General features: G+C 43.1%; 1 protein-coding gene across 1 annotated transcript in view; it reads right to left on the bottom strand.

Moving 5' to 3' along the window:
- The window catches only part of tenm4 (teneurin transmembrane protein 4), a 174,785-nt gene extending 156,873 nt beyond the window's left edge, over positions 1-17,912 (bottom strand). The window contains exon 1 of the mRNA XM_056610354.1: positions 17,555-17,912. The gene's annotated coding sequence lies outside the window, so the exon portion shown is untranslated. The remainder of the gene's footprint in view (positions 1-17,554) is intronic.
- Between the last annotated feature and the right edge of the window lie 1,096 nt (positions 17,913-19,008).

The raw sequence follows: 19,008 nt of genomic DNA, 5'->3' as shown, positions 1-19,008 counted from the left end.
ACACAAAAAACCCTTTGGGTAGAACACACCTCCCCCCCCCCCCCCCCCCCCCCCCTTCACTCCCCCAGGCCGGCAAAAAAAAAGCTTTCTTTTTTTTGGGGGGGGGAGGGCGTAATCCTAAACTCTTGATCTCGCGGTGGGTCTGTTTCACAGCATCACACAAAGGACAACGAAAAAACACGAGATATAAAAAAAAATCAAAAACATGGTAAGATGGGGGGCGGGTGGCGGGGGAGGTGATAGAAATACAAACAGAGAGCAAACGGCACTTAATTGCGGCCAGGCTGATTGAGGAAGGCAGGGCCCAGGCTGGCCGCAGCACAGCTTCCAGATGGCAGCGTGTTGTTCCAGCGTGCACCGGGTAATGCAGCAGGACTCATGCTGCAGGGGCCAGCCCCCGGTAACCCGACCCTCCCCTGGGGAGGCCTTCAATGACTCCAATACACCGAGACCCAGAGCCAGACCCCCCAGCTCACACACCGCCCTCAAGCCAACCGCCTCCCCTGTAACAACCAAACCCGGCCCCCACCCCCTGTCCTTCACCCGCCGCCAAACCCCGGATCGCAGCCATCTTTACCTCCACCCTCGCCCCCAAACCCTGGTGCAGCCCCGATTACCCCCTGCCCCTACACCCACCTCCAAACCCTGCAGCCCGTCAATACCCCACCCCTACACCCACCTCCAAACCCTGCTGCAGCCCCACCCGCCTCCACCTTTTAGACCTATCTCCAGCGCCACACTCCCCCACCCGATGCCCCTCCGCCTCTACAGCCTTCACACAACTCCACGTCGTCGTCGTCCCCCCACCTCCACACCTACCTCCACACTACCGCTGTACCCCCCCCCCCCCCCCCCCCCCCCCCCACAGCCTCTAATTCCCCAACCCTTACTGCCACTCTGCCGTTTCACTCAACTACACACTGGGGGCCGCCAGGGAGGGGTTTAGCCTCCGCTGGAGGAGGGGTAATGTTTGTGAGTGTGTGTGTGTGTGTGTGCCGTGTGTGTGCATTTGTGTGTGTGTGTGTGTGTGCGTGTGTGTGTGTGTGTGTGCGTGTGCATTTGTGTGTGTGTGTGTGTGTGTGTGTGTGTGTGTGTGTGTGTGTGTGTGTGTGTGTGTGTGTGTGTGTGTGTGTGTATATCTTTGTGTGCGTTACTGAAGTGCAGTGGGATATTGGATGGGAGAACAAGGAAGGGGTAGGGTGGAAAGAGAGTGTGAGAGGGATGGGAGGGGAGGAGAGGGGTGGGGAGGGGTGGGGAGGGGTGGGGTGGGGAGGGGAGGGGAGGGGTGGGAAGGGGTGGGGAGGGGTGAAAGCACTTGGTTGTGAAACAAAAGCATTTTAACACCCTCCCTGTGTTCAACACGTTTTCAAAGCAGACGAAAGCATGCTCGATCCTGGCAGCAGAACTGAATCCCCAGGTTTTTGCTCCCCTAGCCTTCATGGGACGGGCAAGGCCAGCAAAGACTCAAAAAAGCTAGCACACAACACACAATAGATTCACTGACTGGCATTATCTTACCCAAAACAACATTTCATAAACAAATGTGTTATTTCACCAAGCTTTTTTCTACTCAACCCACACAAGAACAAAAGGGACAGAAAACCCTTGCTTCAAACCTAAAGTTGATCTTGGACATTTAGAAAGGTGCATTGCGGATGGCAGCCTGTAAAATATAGGCCAATATTTACCCCCATCTGCACTCAGCGAGTCCCAGCGCCATTAATCAAGTTGATAAATGCTCCTTATATTTCATTTTGCTCCATCATTTGCTCTTTGACCTTGGCCACAAGCAAAACTAATGAAAATGGTTTACATAGATCTATACCTCAAGACCCTCTGCTCTCTGGAAGATTAGAAGATCTTCACAACCTGCCCATCAGTAAAGCAGCAATGCTAAGCTCGAATCTAGCCGATCAATAGCTTCCATTTATTGGAGGGTATAAAATAAAGACTTGGATGCTTAGTGAAAGATGCTATTGCTAAGCAAAGCAGGAGTTCACTAATAAAACTGTGTTTTGTATATATTTGAATGATTGTGTAAGAAAAAACGTTTGCTACTTAAAGTAATGTAGGGGAAGCATGCTTATTGACGACCCTAAGTTTTTTCGTTTTGTGAAATAACATGAAATGGTTTCTAAATGTAGGACTCAGAACAATTACCGCTGAATGCCAAAAGGATGTCTTCTGTTCAAGAGAAAATAAATGCAGTGAGTAAGAAAGTAAGGCATTGAAAATGTGAATTGTTTTGGATATAAAAGTGTCGTCATATAGGTCTCAATCGCACAACGTAATCCAAGGCTTGAGGCTATAATGGAATTAAACTAAAGCAAAAAATACTACAGTGTGTAAAAAATTATTGATACATTGATCACATACCTCATATACATTTATATTGCTCAGTGATCTTATGAGAATTTTACCATATTCACAATTGGACTTATACATCGTTCAACAATCAAAGTAAGTACTGAGCTCAATCCTCTCAGTTAGTCTGTTCGCTAACTAACAAGGTAGTCACTCATAGCTCAGCACAAGCTGTCGTAGTGGTAGTAGTAGTAGTAGTAGTAGTAGTAGGCGGAATATTTGCTCAAATTACTTTTTTCGTCTGCCTGGGTAAAAGGCAAGTGAGTGGAAGAATCTGCCGGTTTGTTTACAAACTGTGCGTTGGAAAGATAATCTGTGGCAGCATTCCCACTGTGACAGTCTGGCCAACTTGTTGTCATATAGTTAATTATGTTTTGTTACAAGTTTACCGTTATTATGAATGGACGAATGCCCCGAATGTTTTTTGCCATATTGCCTTTAGTTGTTCATTATGTTTTGGAGGATGTGTATATAAATACATCTATACACATAAAAGTCTAAGTATGTCACGTAGGCCTATTTTTTTCTCCAAACCTAAAAGCAGCATCACACCTCTGTGAATTATTTTAAAAGACGACGCCTTCTTGCAACTTATGAAATGGTTCCAAATAACAAGAGTACCAGAGGGGGCGGGGGAGATACTGTAACCAATCAGAACCATCCAGAGCCTTTAAAGAAGGAGAAACAAAGCGGAACGATGCAGAGACCCCGTGGGCGACCCAGTGGGATGAAGGGAGAGTGAACGCACGAGAGAAAGTGAGGCGGGACAGGCTCATTATTTCAGGTGTAACATCCCTTCGACGTCTGATGTTTCTCTAATAATGATTCACTGATCCCACGCACGTTTCACTCGCCATATACCGATCCCAGCTCCTGAACCTCTGATGTCGTCACAAGTGCCAAATTGTGATCTGCTCCATTACTTTTACCGAACAGGAAAACAATTAAGGGGGCGATTAGAGCATAATGATTGACAAGTGATTCATTCATCTTCATTAAGAGACACTACCGCGCCTCTCGTCAGGGGGTTGGGGTCTGTCCGTGATGAGGAGGGTCGAGATGATGGTCCATCTCAGGGTGGCACACATACTCTCACGCGTCCATTGACACCATTGAAACCGAAGGACAAATCAGGGTCTCCAATTAGGTCTTAAGACCCACATGAGTATAGCAGCAGGAGGGACTTGAACCCCTTCAGATAACCTCATCTCCCTGACGATTATGGGTTAAAAACAGAATGCCAGCACATGGAAAGGCGATTATTTTCCCTGTAGATTGATTGATGATTTTTTTTCAATATTTGTGTGTATACCATGTAGTAAATGATGGAAAATGCTCGACATTGCCCAAAGGCTTAAAAAGATTAATTGTTTATCAAAACGATAAGCAATAAATGCAAAAAACGAATTGAGTAATCATCTACTTTCTCAAACGAATTCCACCCGTGAACTAAGGTGGCCTGATTCTCTGATGTTTTGCCACATAGGTATCACATCTCACAAGTGAGAAAGATGTGTTACTCCATCCCCGTGTGATGAATATAAGCATCCTACAATAAGCATGATGAATCAGTTTGCTATTATTAGGACCATGACAGAGGCTCTTACTTTCAGTATGGACTCTTATCTAAACGATACTGCCATGGATTCAAGCAGCTAGCCAACTCTTAGTGAGGGTATGCTCTGATACCTGGGAGATTGAGGTAATTCCAACTGTGATAGATGTATGTGTTCATCTGCCTCTATCAGTTGGTAGTTGATCAGTTGCTGATTCATCAGATTCATCTGCATGTTCTCATTGACTAATCAAACAATCTGCGTGATTTCATAAACGTCTGGATGATTTCAGAACATCTGCATGATCTCGGGGACATTTGAGTGGATCCGGAACAGCAGAGTGTCTCAAAACATCTGAGAGATTTCCGAAAGACCTAAAAACCGGGGGAATATGAAAGTCTGGCTTTGGAATAGAACCAATTTAAAAGATGGTGAACCAGTACTATGAAAGGTCAGGCATGTGTTCAGAGCAGCACGGGAAGACCCAGCCTGGTCCCTGAAGGCCTGCCTAGGTTACAGAGGTTGTGTGCTCAAAGGTCATCCTATTAATTAAAAAGCCTTTATGCGACAACGTTGTCTGCATAAGTATGGTGCTAACGCGAATTTGTGTAAAGTTAAAAAAAATTAAGTCCATTTATTTATTTTAGTACGACCTATTAGGAACGATGTCACACAACGCTTGTTGTGTAGCGAGAACAAAACGTGCAGGCCATAGCAGGCCATCTGCTGGCATATTAATTAGATGATGTTTACTTTGGTTCTCTAATAATATGACTAAAAGTACACTAATTCTACTACACTAGAGTAGTAGAGAATGTATGTAGGCTACAACAACGAAGCCTATAACAAATATCATCAGTGTTTATGAACAAAGAGCCCTGGATAGTGCTGCTATAAATTTAATTAACCAAGAAGCGACCTAGCCAACATTTAATCACGTTGTGAACTAATCTGAATAATTCCCACCTGTGCAGAAGTGCTAAAGTCCGTTTTTCTCCTTGTGCCTTTATGTGAAACCACTTCCACATACTGCAACCATATAACTAAGTGCCAAATAGGAAAACTATTGAGGTAATAATAATGATTTCTAATGTTTAAGTATTACAGTTAGCACTTTAGTTTAGTAGTTAGCTAGAGCGGAGGACTAGTTTAAATCATTTGCTCAGCTATTATTACAATTACGGGAAAACCCAGCAATGATAATTATGTCTTTAAATATTAATACAGGGACACATAGGCCTGACAAACTATCTATCAACAATACATACAGTGTAACATCTCTCACACACACAGGCACAAAGAGCCGTTACATCTAAATATAGCCTTGCTTGCCTGATCGTGTGTTTGAAGATGGCAGTTCTTATTTTCGTTGAACCAAGTTATTCAAAAAATAAAGGAATAAAGGTTAACATATTAACTTCTAGATTCGCTGCATTTCTCCCAAGACATCTCAGGTCAGACCATCTGAGGAACAAAGTAGGCCAAATGCAGGCCCCCCCCCATCGCTGTACCGAATCCCAAGCCAAACATTGTAGATTAACAAAAACTGAACAGCACATTGAGAACTTTGGACAAAGACAAAAAGCCCTCTTCTCAAGTGGCACAGAAACCCTTTTTTGTCGTTTTTGTTCTCCCCCAACCAAAAATGCGGCCATGGCAGCTGAGGTGAGTCTATCCACTGAATCCAGATTCAATCAGCCCACCTCCTAACCCGGCAGGACAGAACATTTATCTCCTAGAGGGGCCTACTTCCCTGGCTCCTCATCTAAGACGGACATTACTTTTACCCCTGATGGCTGGGCGCTCTCCTCACCTCTTCGCTTCTCTCGCTCTCTCACTCTTTCCTCCATGATTAAGCTGGCTGCAATCCATCCATACTGAAAGTGAAGTTCATCTCCTCGTCTTTATTGCCCATTAGTTATCGATTATTATTTGGAAAATGTCATTATAAGTAATGACAAATGTCAATAACTTGTTAGTGACACGCCGCTAGTAAAATAAATACAATAATTATTATTATTCAATATTTGCAATACTAAGTCTATTAGCAGCTTGCTAAATGACAATTCATCGACTGATCATAGATTTCAATGATTCGCACCTCAAATTATTGAACAAATGACCTTACATCAGGCCAAGCCAGCAATATTATTAGGGGAGAGCCGGGTCGATTGAAACACTGGACGATCGAAACACAGCGATTTCCTCGAAAACCACGCAAGTCTTTCACGTCAAATTTTGTCACTAAGTTCAGCAAGCAAGACTGACCAACCCCGGGAAATTTTGTGTAATGACATCATACCGTTCAAATGTTATCCCCGCAAACCTGTTTTTGATGAGGCAAGTAAAATCTTCTGTGCTCTAGTTTTCTTGTAATAAACAGTTGTGTTATTTGTTTCATGGCATTATAATCTAACAATACAACAGATGAATTAGTACTTAAACCTGTCCTAAAGTGTTCAATATCAGAATTTTCAAATTAAGAGGCAAAAAAGGTTTAAGTGCCAGTAGTTGCTGTCGGGACGATTGAAACACTTGTTTCAAACGTCCCGCACGTTACCAGTTTGTTTAAAATAAATAACAGGATGTTAAACTATGTATCCCTAAACATGACTTAGGACAGGGAAATAAGTAAGTTTTAATCGAAATGTGCATCTTGACAATTATGCACGGGCCAAAAATATATATATATATATATATATATATATCTTGCGCCCCCCTTGGGGCGCAAGATATATTTTACAGGCACGTGGCGGTGGAGGGGAAAAGAACGCTCTGCGCCAGTTGCAAACTAGCAACGACACATGTGTCAGTGTAAAAAGTAAATTGCGCCGGATGCAAGATAGGGCCCAGGAACTTAATGTTAATGTTTAGTGATTATTTGTTTGATGATTTGAGGACATATTTTATATTTTGCCGATTATCAAACTTAGATCAAGGATATCAGTAGGTTGAAGAATTTGTCTTCCAAATGTGTTTGTTAATTTCTCACAGATTGAAAAAACACAGCATGGATGTCTATCACTTGTCAGAACACGTAGCCTAGTGTTCCCTCTTCCCACGTCTCCCCTCCTCCCGTCTTCTCCCATGTAGTGTTGACCCTTCCCATCGTTTATCCATAATAAATTCAGCGCCCTTTATCTCAACTTTAATCTAACAGTTTCTGTGGCGGGGGTTCAAGGGAGTAAATGGCTGTTGAAATGGGCAAAAAGAAAGACCACAAACAAAATGGCCACTTTCGATTTAGCTTAGATCCCGAGCATCGAGGTTGCAGTGCCTTTTCAACTAAGATGAAGCAGTGTTGATCTCTCAGGCCAAGGGGCTGCCGAGTAATAGCGCAGAAAAAGAGAAAGAAAAAAATGTGATGCTTCTGAAGCCGAAAAAAGATTGAGTCGACTAATTAACACATTCATCTTGGTTCTAAAACATACTGCTTAGCATCAAAGCTGCTACATTTACACCTTACCACACAATAATGGTTTCATCCTTCTCCTTTAAAACAAATGCTTTGGATACTGCTGGATGACACTAATCGTAGCGCGGCCGGGTCTTAAAGGAACCGGTCGGATCTTTAGATAAGGTCATCCGCATTGCCCCCTCACAATGCAAACATTCTTGATATGATGGAGCAGTAGCCAAGCAGGGATGCACAGCCCATTAAAAACACAACCAGGGATGGAGGAGAAAAAAGCCGCCTGCAGGGAGAATGCCGTTTTTAAATGATGACCGCGTACTGCCGTATTAATTTAACAACCAAGGCCCAATACTGTCTCTGTATAAGTCAAGTGAAGATAAGTTGATAAAAAATGTATATACATATATACGTAGGCCTACATATCATCTAGCAAATCGAGATGCATAAGGGAATATATATAGCCCTATATTGCAGACCGAATTGTTCAAAACACATCATCAAACTCAGTATAGATAACCTAAATTCATACTCGTCAGTAAACAGGGCACAATCCTGCTATGGCCATGCTTAAACTTAAGCAGTATTTCAAGGACATCCAACGAAAAAGACCAGACAGGCAAATCATAAATAAGTAGCTTTCGGACGGACGGACAGATAAAGAAAGAATATCCCAAACAGTCGGTGGTATTATCCGTCGATGCCATATCCAAGAGTAATTTTGAATAAAATATAGAATGAGAGTTTTGAACGAAAGTCAGCTTATGGCCGTCTTCACAAGGTGCGGGCGCTGGCCGGTGACTCAGCCCCCCCCGTCCTCCATCACAGACTGGTGGGCGTTTATTAATATTGATAGTTAAAACAACTTATGGGCAGGCCCCTGGAGGCATATCACTCCACTTTGTTGCAGTCTACTTGCTAAGAATATTGACGTCTGTTCCCATAGCTCCTGCTTATTTTCCCTGTATGAAAGCCCTTGTATTTTTCTATGTGTGCATGAGAACAGCTGGCTCACGCCAGTTTAGGTGTCAAAAAAAGGTAAGAGCCCCCCCTTTTTCATCCCTGTTGATTTAATAACAACTTATTTTTTGGGAGCTGTTCTATTTTAAAATAACAATGTTTGTTATGGTTAGAATAATAGACTCTTGCGATCAAATCAAAGTGGGATGAGATGGGAGGGGGATGATGACACACTATCCACTTTCCTTTTTGGGGCGCTAAAGTCCAAAATGACACAATGTACTATTGGTGCTGAGGTACTGTGATGAACCAACGTCCTGTCCTAACGTTGATTCACGTAACCAAACCAGCGGGTCCTCGTCTTCTGTCTGTCAAGCTCAAAGTCAAAGGTTGTAAAACACACTCTACACATGGATGCAATCACAGGGGCCAAGACTACTTCCTCCACAGTTCACCTGATTGCCTGGATTAGGAAAATCGAAGACAGAGTTGAGATGACAGAGGCTATTCATTATTCTTTTACCCGAATAAATGCTTCCAGAATCTCTGCAGAGTCCAGCCAAGCCTAATGATGGCTTGCGTTGTCGAGTGTAACGCTAACACAAAGCCGGCGCTAAGATTTCAGAAACTAAACCCGCCACACAAACCTTTCTGCCAACGGCCTCAAAGGGAACTTAAATACGCTTGAGGTCTGCGCTTGGTCTCGTGTTACAGTATTTCATATCTAATATTGTACCAGAGTTTCCAAGTCATGGTACACCGTTTTGAAACTACGAGCCAAGCTGGAATGAAATCAAGACCTTTACAGATAAATTGTCAAACAAATAAAAGAATAGTACCATAAGAAATAAGTTGCACTTACATAAATACAAATATTGCAGCTTTTCTGAAGCTTGTTTTTTTCTACTGTGGTTACCTTTAAGATGCAGAGATCCAAATATAACCTCAGTCAATAATTTATTATGACTCCTGTCTAAAACATGCGTGCTGTTTACACATTGTTCAAGACCATCGCAACAGCAAGTACAAGCATGCCATTGCTACACAGAAACTTTGATTTCAAATTGAAGACCCGCACAAAGCCGTTAAATGTAGTCATTTAACCAGAGTTCCTTGGTAATGGCATTGCTAGCTTCCTATCATCTCAACTGCTTTTTGTATTCAAACTGCTTTTCTCAGGTGTACACGAACAGCATTGTTATGCAGTGTTATTATTATACTGTCATTAATACTATTGTTAGTATGGGTTTTACTGTTGATTTAACATTACACGTTGCTTCTTATAAAAAATTAGAAGAAGGCATTGTGCTTCATTTATTTAAATATTTCCACTAACGTTGAGGCTAGGGAGAAGCAGGTTGGAGAACTGTGGCAAACAAGCCATTTAAATTAAGCTCATTGAGTCCACAGAGATTAAATAGAAGACCTCTTTCTCTACCTCTATCTCAGTCCATCTAGGCAATGACGATGGAAAAAAATATATATTGTAACCTTGCTTAAAAAAACCTGACCATACACCTAAATTGTGTAGTCTGGACCAGAAAATTCATTTAGAATTCAATCTGAATTCTTTGGTCAGAATGTTATATCGAATTGTGTTCCAAATGGATTCCAACCCAGACTGCGTCCACCCGTCTTTGATGGAAAACCGCCATAGTCATGGTGGCAGCAGCCGTAATGTGTGCGCTACTCTTTAAATTGCTTATCCCTCGGGTCTAATTACCTACAAAACGCTCTTTCAACATCTTGCATAAGATCGTCCTGGTCATGATGAAATGTGGTTTCCTCCCCCAAAGGGGAGGGCTGCAAGATGCAAGCCAGGCCACGTTGTTAGTCTGATGGCTGCAAACAAGTTGACGGCTGTCAGCCAAATCGCTCTCGTAACCTCACCTTCAGACGCAGACACCACAAGGACACCCCATTATTCCCCTTGTCACTTTGTTTGAGCCGCGATTCAGTCATCAGACTAAGAGGATTTGTTTATCGGCCGCCTCCACTCAGTGCGGCCTACAGTGCACACACCTCAAAGGGAGTTGGCTGGCCGATTAGTTTGCTACGCATTTAGCATCAGCGGGCAGGAAGCACATTGACCCGACAGCCGAGGCAGACGCTGGAGCAGCGGGGGGAACGGCGTGGATGGAGGATCGCAGCAGCTGACGGGGACTGGTTGTGGGGGGGGGGTGGGGGGGGGGTCTATCTGAGCCAACGCCAATGACTAGTAGCATTGCACTCCCTGGAGGACAACCAACTTTGAGTCGATCCCTGGATAGCTGGATGGATAGGTGATCAAACGGCTATTCTTTAGGGGGCTCTAAAAGCACCCAACACCTGCAGAGAAGTTTCCCCCGTGATGTGTCGTACAAGACGGATGGATGGATGCATGGGTGGGTGGCTTGATTGATTGATTGATGTCTTGTAGTAGGCACACACAGGGTTCGTCGTCTTTTACTGGAGAAGGAGTAGGGGGATAGCTCTTACACTACCGGCAACTACTCTGCAATCTTAGAACAGTGCTTAATAGTTTGCTGGCCACACATCCGATAGCATTATTTCACAATTATTGTTTGTTTGTTCTTTTGACAAGAGGCCCTCAAGACTGTCCTCTTATCGGAGGGGCCCCAGCCTGCAGCCTGCAGGATGGTACAGCCCAGCCGTGTGCCTCTGTGAGGGCAGTGCACTGCAGGGTAATTGTGAAAAGAGCCAGGGTGATGAGTCAGGTCTTCCAGGATGAGAGCAGATTAAGTAAACAGAGCAGGGATAAGTAGCAGCTCGTCAACATCAGTCGTTTCCAACGCGTTGGCCTCTCCTGGACGATCCCCGATAAAACCTGAAGATTTTGACAATTCAGTAGAAACATGGCCGTTGCTTTCACAAAGGAAGTGCCGTTTATTTGTATTGAATGGCCCCTGAATTGTGTCTTGAGTTTGCAGGGGTTCCAGTCAGATAACTGCTGAGGGGGACAGTTCCCCGCCAGCTTCTCTACGACATTCTGGTCAACACCTTGCATTGAAACCCGTCCACATGCATGAATAAGTGTGTATGGGTGACAGAGGGGATTTAATTGAAAAGCACTCCAAGTACTTATAGGCGGTAGAGAAGTGCTGTATGAAGCCTGCCTTATCGGTAACATAGTGTGCATACTCAGGGTAATTTCACGGGTGGGCGTGATGTACCACTAAAGCCCTCATCAGCTGCAAAAAAAAAAAAAACATGCTTTGATCCATCTTGCACACAGCAGTACATAGGCATGTAGAGTTTGATCAGTGTTCTACTCCTATATTAAAAAAAAGGTACTGAGTTCTATCTCCCTCATGTCCAAAGTTCATGAGCAGGATACCGTAACCCTTTCCCTGACTATAATGACCTGTATTTTAATTCCCTGTAAGTTGTTTTGAATGAAAGCGTCTGGGAAATATCGAAGTAGTAAATAGTATTGTGATGTTTGTACATCCCTACGTATTACAATCTAGAGAAGATCAATTGCCTTTTAATCCTCGCTGATGGGTTGCAAGGAATGGTATGACTCATAGTTTCAGACAGACAATTCGATTCTATCTTTGATTTATATTTATTGCAGGCTAAATGTCATAGATAATACATTAAGTGAACAACCTCAGGGGCAATAGATTGCTTTGCAAACGTGTTTCTAATAACATTATTAAAAATAATCAATTTCAAAGAACAATAGTATCAATCCAAAAGTACTAATCATCAGACGCAATTAAATCGAGTCACTCGAGACTCAACAACCACTCGGGGGGCCAACAGTAAGCAATCTTTATAGTGAACCGGGCAAAACTAATCTCCGCCATTCGTTGCGGGAGAGGTCAGGGCGCTGGAGGAGTCATCTCATGGCACACTGAGTCATCTGGGAAATTGCTACATGTGTATGCGGCGGCGCAGCGCACAAAGAGCCCTGTGTTGTCTGCCCTGCAGAATGAAGACTGGACCTGACCTAGGACTAACAGGGAATTATACCATGATCCACACAGCCATACATCCTCTCCTCCCCCCCCCCCCCCCCTCCACACACACACACACACACACACACACACACTGGCACAAAGACACACTGACTGAAACATACCCTCAACCACGAAAACTCATAAATGCACATGCACACACTCACCTCTTCCACACATACACACACACACACACACACACTGACACACGTACACACACTCACTCATACACAAACATGCTATGTATATAAATGAGTACACACACACACACAAAGACACAAGCTGACAAATACTACATAGACACATATACAGGCCTCCAAATGCAAGCACACACACACACACACACACACACACACAGACACACACACAAAGGCCTCCAAATGCAAGCGCACACATACACACACACAAATGCCCTTCACTTTCCTCTAATTTAAATGGAATTTGTGTTGGGTAGCAGGTGTGGGATTAAACTTTCTAAGTAGGGGGAGGATGACTGGAGAGCCCGTCAAATGACAGGGTTATCTGTAATATTTCATCAAGAATCCATACCCAACCGAATTGTTTTGTCAAAAGCAATCTAAGAATGCAGACCAAGAGATACTCAACAGCTCTGGTGAGGCACAGCTCGTGATGAACTAGCGTCACGACAGACAATGACTGGACATGCATATAGAATTGTTTTTACATATTTAAAAGAATTATGACACTATAATATTTTTAAACAGTTATTTGTATTCATTCTGTATAGGCGAGGTTACTGAATAATTATACACCGTAAACCCAAAGCTGATTAAACAACAAGCGTTTCTTCCCCCAAACTAATTATGACTGACTTAAATTATTCATCAGAGAGGCCTATAAATCCCTTTTCAACTGATTAGGTCTTCATTAAAAGTATGGTTATTTGGTTCCTTGGCATAATGTTAGTCAGACTTTGTGTCCAACGTGTCACGAACATTGGAAACTAATTAAACGTGTTGCAGCACACAGCCAAGAGATGGGTGAATGTAAAACGTAGAAATCAATAAAACAGTTAGGTTTCAAGTTGAATGCGGGCTAGGCAACACCTGAAGACAGGACAGAATGTACCAGAGCAGGATTATTTTGGAGATGTCGTCGTCTAGGGGAAATCAGTTGGGAGTTCTCGGCTTCATATTTTTTAGTCTCTCAGTTCTCTAAAAACGTTCCTTGAGCTTTTCTGCTTCCTTCTCACAGCATTTGTTGACTAAATTCAAAGGGTATTATTCACTCCTTGCTTCACAAACACTTTTCTGACTTTATGGATGGCCATTTGCTTGCATGCATTTGTCAATGTGTAGAAAAATACCACAATCAACCAAATAGGTAAAAAAATATGATCTAAAAATAAATATTCAACAACCAGTAACTGTAGCAAAACATCCTTATCCCAGATGCTTGTGTGATAGGGTGTACAAATGTGGATCAAGGTAAACAACATTAAATGTTAAAGGGATAAGCATACAACCTCTATTTTAACAGAGAACATGAACTGATGATAATAAATGAGAGAAAAGGCAACAATGAGAACAAAGGAACAAGAGGGGGGAATATATTATTGATGTAATCACCCTAAAAACAATAAGGTGATGGTGTGCGCGCGTGTGTGCATGTGTGTTTGTGAGTCACTGCCACTATCCACCTACACAGTCTGTCCTATAAACACACTATAAACACACACACACACACACACACACAAGTGTGTGTGTGTGTGTGTGTGTGTGTGTGTGTGTGTGTGTGTGTGTGTGTGTGTGTGTGTGTGTGTGTGTGTGTGTGTGTGTGTGTGTGTGTGTGTGTGTGTAAGAGGAATGGAGAGATGGAGAAAGTGCTAGAAGAAGAGTAGAGAGACACAGAGACAGGCGGACAAAGAAAGGCACAGAGAGATAGAGGGAGAGAGAGAGGAGAAGGAGCATGAGAGAGTGAGAGAGCGAGAGAGGGGTTGAGAGTGTCTGTGTCCTTTAAGGTGTTGTCATCTTGACAGGTCCTCATTAGACTCTCAGAGTGATAAATCAAACAAATGAACATGAAGTCGCACAAGAGCAGCTCATCTCGCCTGGTTTATAACACATGTTATAACCTCACCGGTCAACTTATGTTATATTATAGCAGTAGTTTGCAATTAAAATCTGCAATACGATATTGATATTTCTGACAAAATAATCACTACTATTTATGATTTGTTTAGTGATTTCATTATTCCACATAGTGCATGTTCTGGCTCCTTGCGTTGAAAGTCTGCTGTGTGTGAAATATTGTGAATACTTGAATATTCCTAGATTAGTTAAAACTAGGAATTCCGAACATTTTAATTTTGGGTTTGGATCCTGGCAAGGTTTATGCTAAAAGTTTGGAAAAGGCCTTATTTATATAAAACAAAATGTTATAGGCATACATAAACAATAAATCAGATTCTGTCTGCTGGGTCAACATATCCGCTTTAGACGCACTTAAGCAAAGAAAATGAATCCAAAAATAAGTATCTTTAGAAAAAAAAGTGTGTGTGCGTAACACTATAGAATTTTTTTAGAAATACTGCCACCAAATGTTTCCTTTAACCTCGTCCCGATCTGCTGCTATTGTTGAATTTTTAGCTGACAATGAAATCATTGTTAGAGAGTCATTCCACACCGCACAGAGAGGATCCTAAATACACAGCCCATCGCCATTCAACCCCTATCCCTCCCTCCACACACACATAAACCTACTGTCTCCCTCCAGGACAACAATAGAGTTCTCACAACAATTATTACTTGAACCACACATACACAACACATTCCCCCACTTCCTCTTCCCTCCTCCTCCTCCTCCTCTCTTTCACCCAGAGGGGAGAAGGAGCCAGCTCATTGTTTTATCTAAAGTCATTGTTTCAGGCCCATATGCTGCCAACAGCAGTTCAAAGACCATCAGCTGGTTAATGGAACACAACAAGGTCCTACCACTGACATATCCAGTGGAGGGGGGGGATTGGGGGGGGGGGGGGGGGCAGAGTTGGGTAAGAGTGTAAAAAAAAAAATGAACACACAAAAGCCCACAAACCAACAAACAAATAAATACATATATTATATATAAATATCTCAAGAGACTAACAGTGAAGCGCGTTTTTAGACACATGTTGTGAATAAGCAGGTGGTTAGGCATCCCACTCAAGGTTAGATCAACAGGTAGACTGCAGGCATGGGGGGATTCCAACCCAAGAACCTTTGTTGATTGGAGTCTGAAACAGCCCAAAATACTACCTTGGTTTTTTACGACAAACCCCGACAACATTCATTCACCAGGGTATTTTCTTTTTTTAAATGCCTCATACAAAAGGCAGGCAAGCGATTTCTCCTGTGGGGGAGGAGGGGAAGGGGAGGGGAAGGGGCGGGTGGTCAGGTCTGGTCTGGTCCACCTCAGGAGAGAGCCTGTGGGACCTCATCAACACCACAAAGAAAACAGAGAGAGAGAAGCCTTGTTCTACAGAGGTTGCCCTCAAAGGGACCTTACAACTGCACTGAGCTCTCATTTGAATTCTCCATCAGACTAGCCGTGGAGGACCCCCCCCCCCCCCCCACACCCACACACTTCACTCTCTCTTCTTTTGGATTTAACCTCTAATATTTGAGGTCAGCGAGGTCTTTCCAACACCATTGGTTGTTCCTGTGAGGTCAAATGCAGAGGATCTCAACGATTGGAAGGATTCAAAGACAAAGAAGGTGTATGGCATTGGGATAGAAAGATGTATAGGAGATGCTGCGTGTGTGTGTGTGTGTGTGTGTGTGTGTGTGTGTGTGTGTGTGTGTGTGTGTGTGTGTGTGTGTGTGTGTGTGTGTGTGTGTGTGTGTGTGCGCGTTATTGACCAATTATCGGGTTAATTCACTTTCATCCAACAGAGCCTTTACTTAGTCAATAGTATGCTAAGACATACCAAGCTTTAGAACTTCCAGGTTTCAACACAGAAGGTAAATTATATTCACATACCGACTCTTGCATATTAGTTATCACTCTCGTCCTTAGAACTCTCTTCCGTGAACAGAAATAGACATTTCATGGAGGATTTTTTTTTTACTGACATCAATTCATTTTGAATTGATTTATTCATATGATGCAGGTTTTTCGTATTGAATTTTTCTTTAGAGGGAAACTGCATTTAGAGCAAGACATACGATAAGACATATGGTGTCGGCTTTATCACAGAAGTCGAGGACAACGTATTTATGTCCTATTCGATTAATTCAAGTTGCTGCAAACTTTGAATCAGTTATAATAGTTATCGTTCCACATATTGACTCTCTTCATTTATTAATTTACAACATTAACAACTGTTGACGTATTCTATCCATTTGTCTCGCTTTACTTAGATATGAAATAAAGGGGGGGAAAACGACGTCGTTGCTACATGAATTAAATTAAATAAGTATAAGATGGCTCCAGTAGGTACAAGTTAAGCTTTTTAATGGTCAATATGCTATTTTTATTTCAGTTTAAATAATTAAAATATTTTAGGCCCCTATACTTATATATCGTAGACCAATTAGAGAAAAAAAATAGGCCTACGATAACCTAGTGTAGCGCACTACAGGCGCTAAATGGCACTGTAACGCCATATACACCAAGTAATCACCTATTTCACTAGTCGGTGTAGACAGTGGACGAGGTCAAGGTCTGTAACGGTCATCCAATTGCGACGAACCAAATGTCCACAAGCTTCCATGTCTCCGAAGAATTGTTTGTAACATCTTCAAAACGCAGCAGATATTGAGTCCTATCCCATATCTTCACAGCAATACATAAAGATGCAATACTACGACAAGGTAATGTACACGCAACACTTGTGCCTCACCGTACGCGTCGTATTTTATGTGTTTACCTCCCCCACCTGGGCTCCATGATACTAGTCATTACGAGCACAGAAAAAAAACAAATTCAACAGTCAAGAAGGTGAGCTATATAAACGCACATTGTACGCCGTAGTTAGCAGGCAACGGCGCTGCTGAATATGCGAAAAGCTGACAGGCAAAACCGTTATAACAATAAGATGATGCGGGCGGGTTTGAACTCTCCACGCCGACACCTTGCGTACGGAACACGATAAAAAACGAACACGATATAGCGCTTCTTAACGCAAATGTGTATGAGGAGGCTATACGCACATCACGAAACCCCAGCACGGCTCCCCACCGCCTCTCCCGCGGCGTGTAGGCTACGTTCTGCTGCAGGATGCTCGCGGCGTGCGGGTTTCAAATCTCCATCCCAGCACTACAATCAATTTGTATTATACATTGCGCTGTTTGCGAGCTTACCATTCTGGAAACACGTCCGATGTAGGCCCGTCCCGATGATCAATGATAATATCTCGCCAGTAGAGTGCGGATCCCACAGTGTTTCTCGGTTTTCGTCTAAATAGTACCGGGAGCAAGTATCTCCACCGTGCAAGACACGGGATGGCCAAACATCCAAGGTGCAATCTCACAGAAGCCGAGTGGACGTGACGTGCAGAGATTCCCCAGCAATAACGTTGCAATGTTAACGCAATTGAAATCCTCTACAAAAGTCAGTGAATAGGTTCCTCAATGACAAATTAGAGTGCCTGGAGAAAAGGTGACACACCATCCGAAACGCTTGGCAAGCATGAAGGTGTGCTGCTCTGCTCTGCGTGTGTTTGTGTGTGTATGTGTGCGTGTGCGTGTCTCCTCCGCTCCCTCCCTCCCTCTCCCTTTCGCTCTCTCTCTCTCCCTCTCTCTCGATTCTGAATTAGTTTGTACCGCGGAGCGAGAATGAGTGTGCGTGGTCGCCCCCTTCGGTCTAAACTATAGCTCATCTAAAAACATTTTATTATAATTTTTATTTTTGCATTATATATTTGTTAGATATCAAATTTCGATTTAACTATTTTTTTTATGCTTTTAAAAAAATATATAAAAAGGAAGGGGGGATTTACAATGGGAATGCAAACTGGGATGAGGTTCTATCCATGCACCTTTTCAATGCTTTAAAACAAAAAAATATATCTAATTTCACCAGGACATGGTAAAGTTAACCCTAACCGGCCACCTCTAGGAAACCTCTGACATGGGACACTTGTGGTTGGCAAGGAAAATCACCCTCCGTCTGTTCTCAAACAGACAACAATAGTTTTGTTTGCCCTGAGGTTGGATCTTAAATCCGTTGGAGCTCATTGCACGTTCCAAAGTTTCTTCTCAGGGGTTAAGGAGAACGGTCAAGAGTCCCTTGCCCTGGAAGTGTGTTTGGTCACATACGCAACACAGAGGCCGTGAGGTGCTCAGTGTGGACTTTAATTCACCGTATTGACGCCTCCCCCCCCACCCACCATAAAAAGCTAATCTTGACCAGGCTCAGGGTCTTAGCGCTCACAGCCTGTGAAAGGCTGAGTGAAAAGTTAAATATGCTTTCAGATGTAAAACCAAGGGCCACCGTGGTATTGTGGCATTGTCAGAGTGGGAGGGAGAGTGTTACCGTTGATATAGGCAACGGTCGGAGATTGCGATTCATTTAGAGAGCAGTGCCGTTTAAAGCAGGTGGTAGGACCTATAGGGCCTATTGCGGGCTTTTCCAGCGCATTCTTTGTGGCTCGCAGAGCTCATGTAAACTATTCTAAAGCGATTCGATTATGTAGTCAGTACATGTATGAGTCAGGATGGGATCATTGGGAATAACAAAATGGTCTCGGTTCTCCTCCTTGACCCTGGAAATGTGTGTAATCAATTGACAAAGTGAATACAGACCCTCAGCGTCA

Source organism: Gadus chalcogrammus, chromosome 16, assembly GCF_026213295.1.
Source record: "Gadus chalcogrammus isolate NIFS_2021 chromosome 16, NIFS_Gcha_1.0, whole genome shotgun sequence".
NCBI lineage: Eukaryota > Metazoa > Chordata > Actinopteri > Gadiformes > Gadidae > Gadus > Gadus chalcogrammus.
Note: the sequence above shows the minus strand (reverse complement) of the source record. Positions and strands in the feature narration are given on the sequence as shown.